This window comes from Tyto alba, unplaced genomic scaffold (assembly GCF_018691265.1).
Source record: "Tyto alba isolate M040663 unplaced genomic scaffold, T.alba_DEE_v4.0 Super-Scaffold_8, whole genome shotgun sequence".
NCBI classification, from domain to species: Eukaryota; Metazoa; Chordata; class Aves; order Strigiformes; family Tytonidae; genus Tyto; species Tyto alba.
Genome location: NW_024881329.1, coordinates 25,094,442 through 25,106,011, shown reverse-complemented (window position 1 = coordinate 25,106,011; position 11,570 = coordinate 25,094,442).

Sequence of the window (11,570 nt, the reverse complement as noted above, 5' to 3'; positions counted from 1 at the left end):
CTACGTATGTCACTAATGATTGGATACAGTCATTATATAACACGTTTGGTCATGAGATTCGTCTAGAGGGTGACTTTGGCTCGAGACCTGTCGTTCAGGCCTCGGTACTTTGACGGCAGAGCCGATAAAGGGCGGCGGAGCACGAGGATGGCCTCGGGAGGCACGCTGACATCGGGAGAAGAGCAAAACGTAAAAGACGGCTCTCGCACGGGATGCTTAACTAGAGAAGGCATCCCCACAAGGTACGGAGGTTCTCGGGGGACGACCGACCAAACAGATGCATCCGAAATGGCGGTGATTAAGTAAGACGGCTCTGGGGTGTGGACAAAGCCCGAGGAAGGGATCTGTCCGCGTAAGAGATGTACGCGGAGAGCCGTGGAGCTCAAACGGTGCTGTCAGATATGAGGATTGTCTCGAGAGACGTCGTGACGAGAATGAGAGGGCTCCGAGGAGCAGAGGGAACATGGGCGTGGAGACAAAGGACAAAAAATAATTTGAAAAAAACGCGAATGGAATACAGGTAGACAGGGTACATTAAAAGCGATGGTTAATAAAGAAATACTGAAATAAATAAGAAATATTGATGGCAAATTACAGAGGAGATGTAGAAATAAAATTTTAGTGGTCAGCAACGAGGAAAACTGAGACAAAATAATTTAAACACAAATGCGGTGACCGAGATACAAGCCAATTGTAAAAGCCCAGGGATGAAGAGACGAAAGAACTTTAAAATACTGATGGCAAACCGAAACACCGCTGTTGCAAAATGGCCAAGCAAAAAAAATTGCTTAGCGTAGCATAAAAACTTAAGCAATCGGTCAAACGCCTATGACGTGTCATCTGTCACACGGAGATCCTTCGGCTAGGTGAGAGTGATAAACGCCTCCCCGAAAATGCGTATGTGGAGAGGCTCCGTGTCCAATTGAGAGACTCTTAATCGGAAGCCCTCGTCCTTCAACGTCAAGGCCCTCTGAAAAAGAACAAACTAGCTGAAGGTAGGCGGGATGTAAGAATGCGCAGACGTAAACCGAAGAAAGGCTGATTCTAAAACCTAGACAAAGTTTGAGAAAGGATCCTCTCCAGAAACTGCTATAGACCGCCGAGGACCTCCGTGGAAGCCCCTCAGGGACCTAAATCGCACAGGTAATAATGATATAACAACGATAATGAGTTAATGAATAGGCACATAACGGGATGATACGAGCTTTGGCTATGGTAATGTACAACAGGCGAGTTAGGCAGAACGATTCCCTCGCGTACCCCGCCGGATAAAGTAATCCCCATGCGTTAACGCTAAACCTGGCGTTAAGGAGGTTTCGTTCCCGATTTCAGTAGAGAATTTCGGCAACCCGGACGGGATGCTGCCTCGGAAACTTGACGAACCCACGGGATTGTGAAGACTCTGGCGTCGCCTAAGTGTTTTTCGGGGAGATCCTCCAATCCCCTGATCTGGTGAGTTTGGAGTAAGAGCCCTGGTGGGGTTTTTTTGTTGTTGTTTTGGTTGGTTGGTTGGTTGGTTTCTGTTTTTTTTAAGGCATTAGCAAAGGTAACACAGACTGGAAAAGCCTGTCTGTAAGACTGGACGCAAGAAATTCCCACAGGACTCTGCTATTAAAGGAAACCCGAGAAGGTGAGATTACACGTTAATACGGTGACGTGCCCGAAGTGTCGCCTGGGATCAGAAGAAAGCCTCGACGGCACGTAAGGTGCAGGCTAGGGTATCGCGGCGTATTGGCCAATGTACATGTCTAATTATTACCTTGTACAACAGCCTTGTTTAGTCTGTTAGGCGGTGTCACAGTTTTGTGTACGTAATTGTTTATTTTGTTTAATGTGGGTTCCGACCGGTCTAAGGGGTCTGAGAGCGGTCTTTTCAAAAAGTCACTTCTGGAATGTATATAAAAATATTGGAGCGATGTGGGAAGCGAACCACTTATCTAAAATTTAATTTTTAAGCCAAAATATTAGAACTAACACAAAGGACACAGACACCAAGCTAAAGAAATAGGCTTGTTTTAATTTAGTTTAAAGCAGCAGAAAGAATAAGCAAGGTAATGCATCTAGTCATTACTACATAAAGCTAGCTCTAGTGATTAAGAAGGATACATCACCAATTGCCCTCATACTTTACCATCATCCAGATCCGTGCATCAGCTGGGGAGCCCCGTCACAGCAAAGGATCGGAGAGCCTTTCCCGGCAATTGGGAAGTCCTATGCAGTGCGTCCACTCGTAGGTGAGGTCTCCGTCTTTGCTGCGAGAGGGTCCGGCTTTTATACAGTTTAACAAACAAGTCTATACAAAATGCACAGGAGATATCTGGTAGGTTGATATGCCTCACTCAGGCAATTCCAGATCTGGCCAGGATCCGGGCATGTCTGAGGAGTTCCTCTTTTTCTGTACATTTGGGATTTATAGTTACTTCCTGTTGTTTACTGATTGTTCCCAGGGATTATTCCCAGGGTTGCATTTTCACGCTGATAAGATGTTGGTTGCTTCATGCTGCTGATAAAATGCTGGCTGCTGGTCGGGGGATTCACTCTGAAGTCAACCTTGGTTTGAGGCCTATTGATTGGCCCTTTTTCGTTTCACTGCCTTAAAAACCCCAGCCTGAGACAGACATGCGCCCAAACATAGGCGACAACAGTCGCCTCGCAGACCGGCCAGGACGGAGGAAAGAAACCCAGCCAGGGGACAGGAAAAGAAAAAATTTTTTGTCCCCCAGTTGTTTTTTGGTTTTTAAATTTCTATTTTGTCTGTCTACTGCCTCTAAACAAAGCTACACAACCTACAGCCTGTAAGGAAAAAAACAAAACATCAAACGTTCAGGCACTGCTACACACATTTTAAACACCACAGCCAGCTACGACTCAAACCACCACCTGCTCTCCCCTCGGCCACCCTACCACCAAAACCGCCACAAGGCATCACCCTCTGTGATCCTCAGAAACACCAGGTATGGGGGCCTCAAAAATCATCCTACCTGAAAAAACTCCAGCCTGAGCCTGACCTGTACCCAAATCTAGATAATGATCCTTGCATTGCACACTGGCCGGGACGACGGAAAAACTACCCAGCCAGGAGACAGGAAAAACAGAAGTTTATTCCCCTGACAGAGGTTTTCATTAAATCCAGTCTACGTAGTCAAACTGAGCCCCACCTACAACCTGGAAGAAAAAAGACGACAATCATACACAGCTAGACACATTCTAAACATGCCGCTATTCCACCTACCGCCAAAACCAACCCCCACTCTCCAACGGCCCATCCTTCCGCCCAACTGTCACAACAGGCATTCACCCCCTGAACACTGTTCCTGGTGGACTCGAGTGCCTAGCCTGAGGAAATCCTGGCCCAAACCTGACCTTCACCCAGACGCTGACTTTGACCGTCACCCTCAGAGAGCATCTGCGACTGGGTGAAAATAAACCCCACCGGGGAGACAAAGATGTTGCCCAGTTGGAGAAGTTGTTTTCTTATTTAAAACAAACCCATACAGTATACCTATAAACTCTATTCCACCTAGCCCTGACTCCACACCCCCGGGCAGAGCAGCTCCGAGCCACACAGACACACACAGAATACTACAAATGACATGATTCAAAGATGACTAAACGCTAAGCGATAAGGACACCCAGAAGGGTATGCCATAAGGCGAGAAGACTTGGAGGGCCACGATGGTGATGTGAGGAGGCTATACAGCAGCCGGCAAGAAGCAGGAAGTGGAACAGCCCCTTACGAGAAGCTACCGTTAAAATAGAGACAACGGCTATGCAAGAAGATGGGCTTCAAGACCTAAGAATGTCAGGCTACGGGAAAGAAGTCACCGGCAGGAACAACGGATGCCTGAATAGCAGAGCTGACGCCAGAGCCTGCGACGATGCTGCGCAAAAGACTCCCGACTGGAAACTTCCAAGACCTACCCACGCTTTAAGCTGATAACGCAAGAATAAAAAGCACCCGATCGGCAGCGTGCCGATGAAGATGGGCGTTCGATACCCTAGGGATGGCACCTGAGGCACGTGCCGTGCTCCTCAAGCCCAAAGAGATGTGAGGACATTTAGATCCGAGGAAGGGCAAAGACACCGTAGACAGAAGAAACAAACTACACGATGACACACACAGAGGCTGGAACTGCCCTGCCCGGGACATGCTAACATCAAGGGGAAAAGTAATCTGTTCCCTTTACCTGACCGTAGGGCCCTGCTCCTGTACAGCCTTCTCCCCGTGCTAACTTTCAAACACTTCCCTGCAATTCCCAACCTCGGCCCCTCCTCTCGGCCTCGTTCGCTCGACTTAGCTTTCAGAGGGCCGGAGGTCCCATTCCGTCCTCGACCAAAGCAGCACAGCAGCTAACTAGCACGTTCCTGCAGTTGACGCCTTCCTCTTCACCTGCCAGAAAAAACAAACTGGAGAAAATACAGCCGGCCGTTGGCATCGCGCTGCTCCGTGCCTACCTCTTCCACGACACCCCCCTGTACTCAGAAGCGTCACGGGGTTCCACTCACTGGCTCGTTGCAGAGTCAGATGCTGCAGCCGTCGTCGCTGGCGTTACCTAAGATACCGAGAGACAAATGTACCCTTGCGCTTCTGCGGATCCGCGGATGAACGACATGCCGAGACGGGTTCAGTGTGGGAGATAGAGCATCAATCAACGTGTCTTTATTGGTCCAGTGTACATATATTTATACAGACAATGATAATTATTATTCCTACTAGTCACTAGCTGATTGGCTTAAGCTCTAAAGGTCGTATTCGCATGGTCCACCTACTTGCAGTTAGCTTACAGCACAAGCTTCTCATAATACTAAGTTTCTCATGCTACTATTTCTGATTCCTGTTGACTTGTTTTCGATACACGACAGTACCGTAACACAATGTTTCTCAGACCACCGTTACCATAACACTAGGTTTCTCAGACCACTATTCCTAATTCCCCTTAACCTGTTTTCGACACACCACGGTACACAGGGCTGAAGCATCCTTGACATTCCTCATGTATCAGCAGCTGCGAACAGCTGCAGGCAAACCCTAGTGAGGCCCAGCATCAGCAGCTAGAGCAGGCTCTGATCATACAATTGCTCGGTGGGCTCAGCACCCTTGTCTCTGAGCCATTCTCCAACAATTCCCCCTTTTTCTTTTTGTATGAGCAGAGCCTGCGCCAACGTTCGTTCAAAGATTTTCTTAATACATGACAAGGCACAACTTAGGCATGCAGGCTTACAATCTACTGGCTAAAGGCACAGGACCCTTGTCTCTGAGCCATTCTCCAACAATTCCCCCTTTTTCTTTTTGTAGGAGCAGTACCTGCCCTAACGTTTGTTCAAAGATTTTCTTAATACATGAGAAGGCACAACTTAAGCATGCAAGCTTACAATCTATTGGCTAAAGGCACTTATCACGCACCCGGGAGTGCTGTGATAGGTCTGCATCGTTAGTACGCGTGAACAAACTAAATCTACTTTGTGGTTAGTGCATCCCGGCATTCAAACAGGAAGGAAGCACTAGACTGACTTCCTCCTTCTTGCCCTTCCAGGTGACCTAAAGGGCAGGATTACCACGTGGCAGTTTTCTGCTGAGAGACCCAGCCTGGATTGTCCAAACCCTGTAGGATCAGTGCATAACCCTGATCCCCCCCAAAAAAAATTCCTACCAGGTTTTCCCCCTTTTTCTTTTTTGGACAATCGAGACTCCTTTTAACGTTTGAATCATAGCATTCATAAAGCATTTCCACACAGACCCCAATACCATCATGACAATCATAATGACAATCAGCATTGCCAGTCTATGCATCAATAAAGCTTTCAGCCACCCAGTAATTTCCAAGTTTTGTAGATTTGCAACCATCATCCGTCCATTTTCCAAATTCCCAAGTCTCGTAACCAGTCTGTCAGTCCATGTTCCAATCTTGTGCAGTCTTATGTAGCAAGAAAACCATCCTTACAGTTTTAAAAGTGTCAGCAATTGTAACAACAGAGTATGCAATATAGAATGTAATACAGGTTTCACCATGCTATGTTTTAAACATTGCAATGAACCCACAACATACAATGAATCTGATACTACATGAACAAGTTTTTGATACCAGTGTCAATGTTGAAACACCATACAATGAACCTAATACTACATGAACAAGTTTTTGATACCAGTGTCGATGTTGAAACACCATACAATGAACCTGATACTACATGAACAAGTTTTTGATACCAGTGTTGATGTTGAACAACATACAATGACAGTTCAGAGTTCTAAAGTTCGTAAGGAGTGTCCAAACGCCCTGAGGAGAATCTTGTGATCTTGAGTTCCCAGGTGTCCCCCATTCGTTGTCAGTACCGGGCAGGCCAACGCTCCAGCAGCATGCCTGTCCCTTTTAACAAGGCATCACGAATCACCGCATTCCATCGGGACTGAGCTAAAAGCAGAGCTGGTTCTGGTAAGGGTGACGGGAGTGGTGTGGTGGGGGCTGCCGGCAGCGCTTCCTTTTCTTGTAATTGTAAATGCAGAGTTCTGTTCTGTAGCTTAACTTCTGTAATTTTCTTTCAAGTTCTTGGACTTTGTCACTGTCCCTTACCGATGTGTGACCCTGGTGCTTTAATTCGGACAGAGCTGCCGCTTTTCTCTCCAAGTCAGACGCTGATGGGCTGTCAGGGGCGGAACCATCCGAAGGGCGGGGTGGGCAGAGTTTATGGTGGCACGCTGCTGTATGGTCGTTGTTGCTTGTTGGGTGGACGTAATGGAGCTAGGGATACAAGGGCTTGGTGCTGGGCCTGAATCAAGTCCTTCCCTAAGTCTTGAACTGCCTCTACCAACATAGCCTGGGGGCCTACAGGCACCCTGCTCATACGTTCCAGCATCTGCTCTATGGTAGCATTCCCAGGCAATGTTAGTATAATAGACTTTGTTGCTGGGTCAGTGTTTTCTAAAACACACTGCCTGAGGAGCACAGGTTTCATCCAATCTTGAATGTCTGCCTGTTCTATAGCTGCCGTTACTCGATCAATGAACTGTGCAAAGGTTTCATCTCGTCCCTGTTTTATTGCCATATAAGATGGAGATGGGGGGGCTGTTTTAACTGCAGCTATAGCTAGCCTTGCTGTACGCATGGCCTCCATGCAGACATCTGGGCCTTGCTGTATTCGAGCATCTATGGTAATATATCGGCCCACTCCCATTAGCTGTTCCACAGTTACCCCAAACAGTGGGTCATTTTGGTGTCTGGGTTGATGAGCTGCTATTTCACAGAGTCGTTGCCAGTGGGCTTGCCATAGTAACAACTGAGATTGGGTCATAATCATTTTCATAAGAATCTTAATATCTTCCTGACACAAAATGGTTCCCCCCCATACATAATTTAATAACTGCTTTGTGGGTTCACCATGTAACCCTGATTCATTGACAGTACTGCGCAGCTGGGAAAGCATTTTCCAATTCAGTGGAGTATAGGTCCCATAAGCAGCTCCATTTCCAGCCAAGTCAAACCGGACTGGAAATGCCAGATTCTCAGAGAGGATATCAACAACGTCATATTGCTTATCCTCTGCCGCCTCACGCATGACATTTCGCCAGTCAACATGACATATCCAGCCCTGTGCTTTCGCTGTAGCAGATTGCACTGGGCGGCCATCTTCCATCCCCCCCTCTTTTTCCAAGGTCAGGGGGGGTGGGGGGGAGCATGACTGTAAAGATACTGGGGGGGGGCTGGCCTCCGGACTTTCCCTATTCACATTAACTGTAACTGGCCCTCCTGTTGATGGTACAGGAATACGATCACTGTCAAAGAGCATAGATCCGGATGCCGCACTATCTGGGGTAACAGTGGAACTTTCCCCCCCCAACTTTGTAGTTGCTACAGCTGCAAGGTTCTTTTCAAGCTGATACCAATTAATATTATTCACCACCTCCCACCATGGTTTCATCGTTCTCCTTGCAGCTTTATCGTCATCAATTACCATATCCCATAAAATATCACCTAATCGTCTCCACTCGTCGACATCAAAAAGAGAATTAGGGTCCTGAAAACATCCTTTGTCCTAATGCTACTAAACCCGTGAGTGATTTTATACAATCCACTCCCCGCTTTTCTAAATCCAGGGCTACCTCTTGTTCCATCTCATCAACCTGGTGCTCCTTGGTTAAGGCACCTCCGGTCCTGTGCTCCCTGGATAAGGCACAGTACCGTTACTGCCGACCCACCCCTGATTAAGGCACCGTCGGCCCTTTGCTCCCTGCTTAAGGCAAAAAAAAATACTCCCGCCGGCCTGTGCTCCCTGTTTAAGGCACTAAAAATACTCCCGCCGGCTTGCGCTCCCTGTTTAAGGCACTAAAAAATACTCCCGCTGGCCTGTGCTCCCTGTTTAAGGCACTAAAAATACTCCCGCCAGCTTGTGCTCCCTGTTTAAGGCACTAAAAAATTACCCCCTTACTTTGATATGTTGCTGATGCTCCGTCACTAAGGCACCAGTTGCAGCTCTTGCCAGCAGCCCTTGTGGAGAGCAACCTTCTATCTCGGTTCAGGTCCTCGGAACGACCCGTCAGAGGCCCACTGTCCGATCGTTCTTGATTCGGCTAGGCGCTGCTGTATCTGATGTTTCCCCGCGTTTCTTTCTGCCACCGCTGTATGCAGCGCCTTTCCGCGTCAGCTTCCATCGCCCCTCTGCGTCAGTTCCGGTGCCTCCCCACTTCCACTTCCGGGGCCACCCTGCGGTCGCCTCCAGCGCCCCCTCGCGTCCGCCCCCGGGGCCGCTCAGCATTCGCCTATAGCGTCCCTTTACGTCCACCCCTGGGGCCGCTCAGCGTCCGCCTGTGGCGTCCCTTCACGTCCGCTCCCATGGCTGCCGCAGTCGGCTCCTTACCACGTCAGTTCCGGTGCCTTTCCGCTGCCACTCGCGGGACCACTCATTCCGGTCTCTGGGCCGGTCCGCCTCCACTCTCCAGGGCTGCTCCGCCTTCGCTCTCAGGGCCAGTCCAGCCAGCTTCGCGTACTCTCCTGGGGCTGCCGGGGCCGGCGCCTCTCCGTCTCAGCTCGTGGACCCTGGACGCTGCTGTATTTGGTGTTTCTCCGGGTCCGTTCTCGACTTCCTCGGTCGTTGCTGTTTTCTCCGGGTCCGCCGCTGCGTCTGTGTTATTCTTCCATGCAGGTCCCTGTTCGGGCGACATCTTGCGGAGCCGCGGACGAACGACATGCCGAGATGGGTTCAGTGTGGGAGATAGAGCATCAATCAACGTGTCTTTATTGGTCCAGTGTACATATATTTATACAGACAATGATAATTATTATTCCTACTAGTCACTAGCTGATTGGCTTAAGCTCTAAAGGTCGTATTCGCACAGTCCACCTACTTGCAGTTAGCTTACAGCACAAGCTTCTCATAACACTAAGTTTCTCATGCTACTATTTCTGATTCCTGTTGACTTGTTTTCGATACACGACAGTACCGTAACACAATGTTTCTCAGACCACCGTTATCATAACACTGGGTTTCTCAGACCACTATTCCTAATTCCCCTTAACCTGTTTTCGACACACCACGGTACACAGGGCTGAAGCATCCTTGACATTCCTCATGTATCAGCAGCTGCGAGCAGCTGCAGGCAAACCCTAGTGAGGCCCAGCATCAGCAGCTAGAGCAGGCTCTGATCATACAATTGCTCGGTGGGCTCAGCACCCTTGTCTCTGAGCCATTCTCCAACACGCTTCTAACAAGTACCCCACGATCCTCCTTGCGACTGCCCCGGCTCGCTTCAAACGCTCATCCGATCCCGAAGGCGGCTCCCAAAGCACCTGCAAAACCAAGGCGAGCGCTTAATGGAGCGGTCATACGATACTTCCGTATTAGACACCGACCTGGCTGACAACTGCCTCACCTTCTCAGACTGTCGGTCTGCGTGTGGCTCGGCCCCTCCGCGGCACCTGCAAAAAACTCAAGGAAAAGACACGTGCCGAGTTACCGCCTGAAACTGGGGTGTGCCCGCAACGATTCCCATCTCCCACTCCCTTACCTCGGCCCTTCACCTGCCCTGCCGCTGCTGTTTCCAGTTGTCACGTCAAGGCTCGTCTGCCACCTGTAACACACGGACCACAAGGGATGCTTCTACTTTCACCGACAATTTGATGCCTGAAATAAGAACTGCTACTTTAACCCCCCTAGTGGTGGCTCACCTTGCCCAAGCTGCCTCCGGTGCCAAAATCCTACTTTGCTTGTGGCTCTCCATCTAAAAAACACAAACAAACAAACAAAAAACACCACAAAACACACCACACACCGCTATCATCCCCTCAGATAGCACCGGTGCCATCTTCCCTCCCGCACCGCTCAGTGACCCACCTTCTCACAGCCCTCCGCTCACCTCCTCCGGCACTCTTTGGTGCGCATCTCATCCATCTGCATGTCAAAACAGTTATGCGAGTCACCCGGATGCTTAACAAATCCGGAGGTGTCACTTCCAGGTAGGGATACTAGCTGGCATCCAACTACAGCCTGTTGTTAAAAAGAAAACCACATGCCTCCCCCCAGAGAGTACGCTCCCACACCTGCGAGCCTTAACACCTTTGAGATTCCATCTCATTTGCTACTGCTGGACTGCCGCTCCCACACCGCTCAAACAGTCTCCATAAGACGCCCTAGAAATGACCGTCCGCACAGCCTGTGGATGGCTACTACGAGGTGACCGTACGTCTGTCGCCTAGGCGGTCTAAGCGTATCAGCATTTAAACCGTTGACTTCTACTGCTGTTCTACTTACTCCTGACTCTACACCCCCCAGGCAGGGCAGCTCTGAGCCAAAGAGGCACACGCATACACTAATGCTAAACGCTACAAAAGGTTTGATTCCAAGATAAACTCTAAGCGATAAGGACTCTCAGACAAGATACCATGTCAGGCGAGAAGACCTAGAGGGCCACAACCGGGAGGCGAGGAGGCTATACGGCAGCCCCAGAGAGAGTCACTCGTTATGGCCTGTTATAAGAAGCTACCGTCAAAACCGAGACGGTGGATGAGAAGTAGGAGTCCGAATCCTAGGATGGAGGGATGCAGGGGAGACGTCGCAGTCCGTGAAAATGGATGCCTAAGGAGCAGAGCTGATGCCGCAGCCGGCGACGATGCTGCGCAAAAGACTCCCGACCGGAAACTTCCAAGACCTACCCACGCTTTAAGCTCATAACGCAAGAATAAAAAAAGCACCCGATCGGCAGCGTGCCGATGAAGATGGGCGTTCGATACCCTAGGGATGGCCCCTGAGACGCGTGCCGTGCTCCTCGAGCCCAAAGAGAAGTGAGGACATTTAGAGCCGAGGAAGGGCAAAGACACGGCAGACAGAAGAAACAAACCACACGATGACACACGCAGAGGCGGGAACTGCCCTGCCCGGGACACGCTAACATCGAGGGAAAGAGTAATCCGTTCCCTTTACCTGACTGTAGGGCCCTGCTCCTGTACAGCCTTCTCCCCCGTGCTAACTTTCAAACACTTCCCTGCAATTCCCAACCTCGGCCCCTCCTCTCGGCCCCATTCCCTCAACTTAGCTTTCAGAGGGCCGGAGGTCCGATTCCATCCTCGACAAAAGCAGCACAG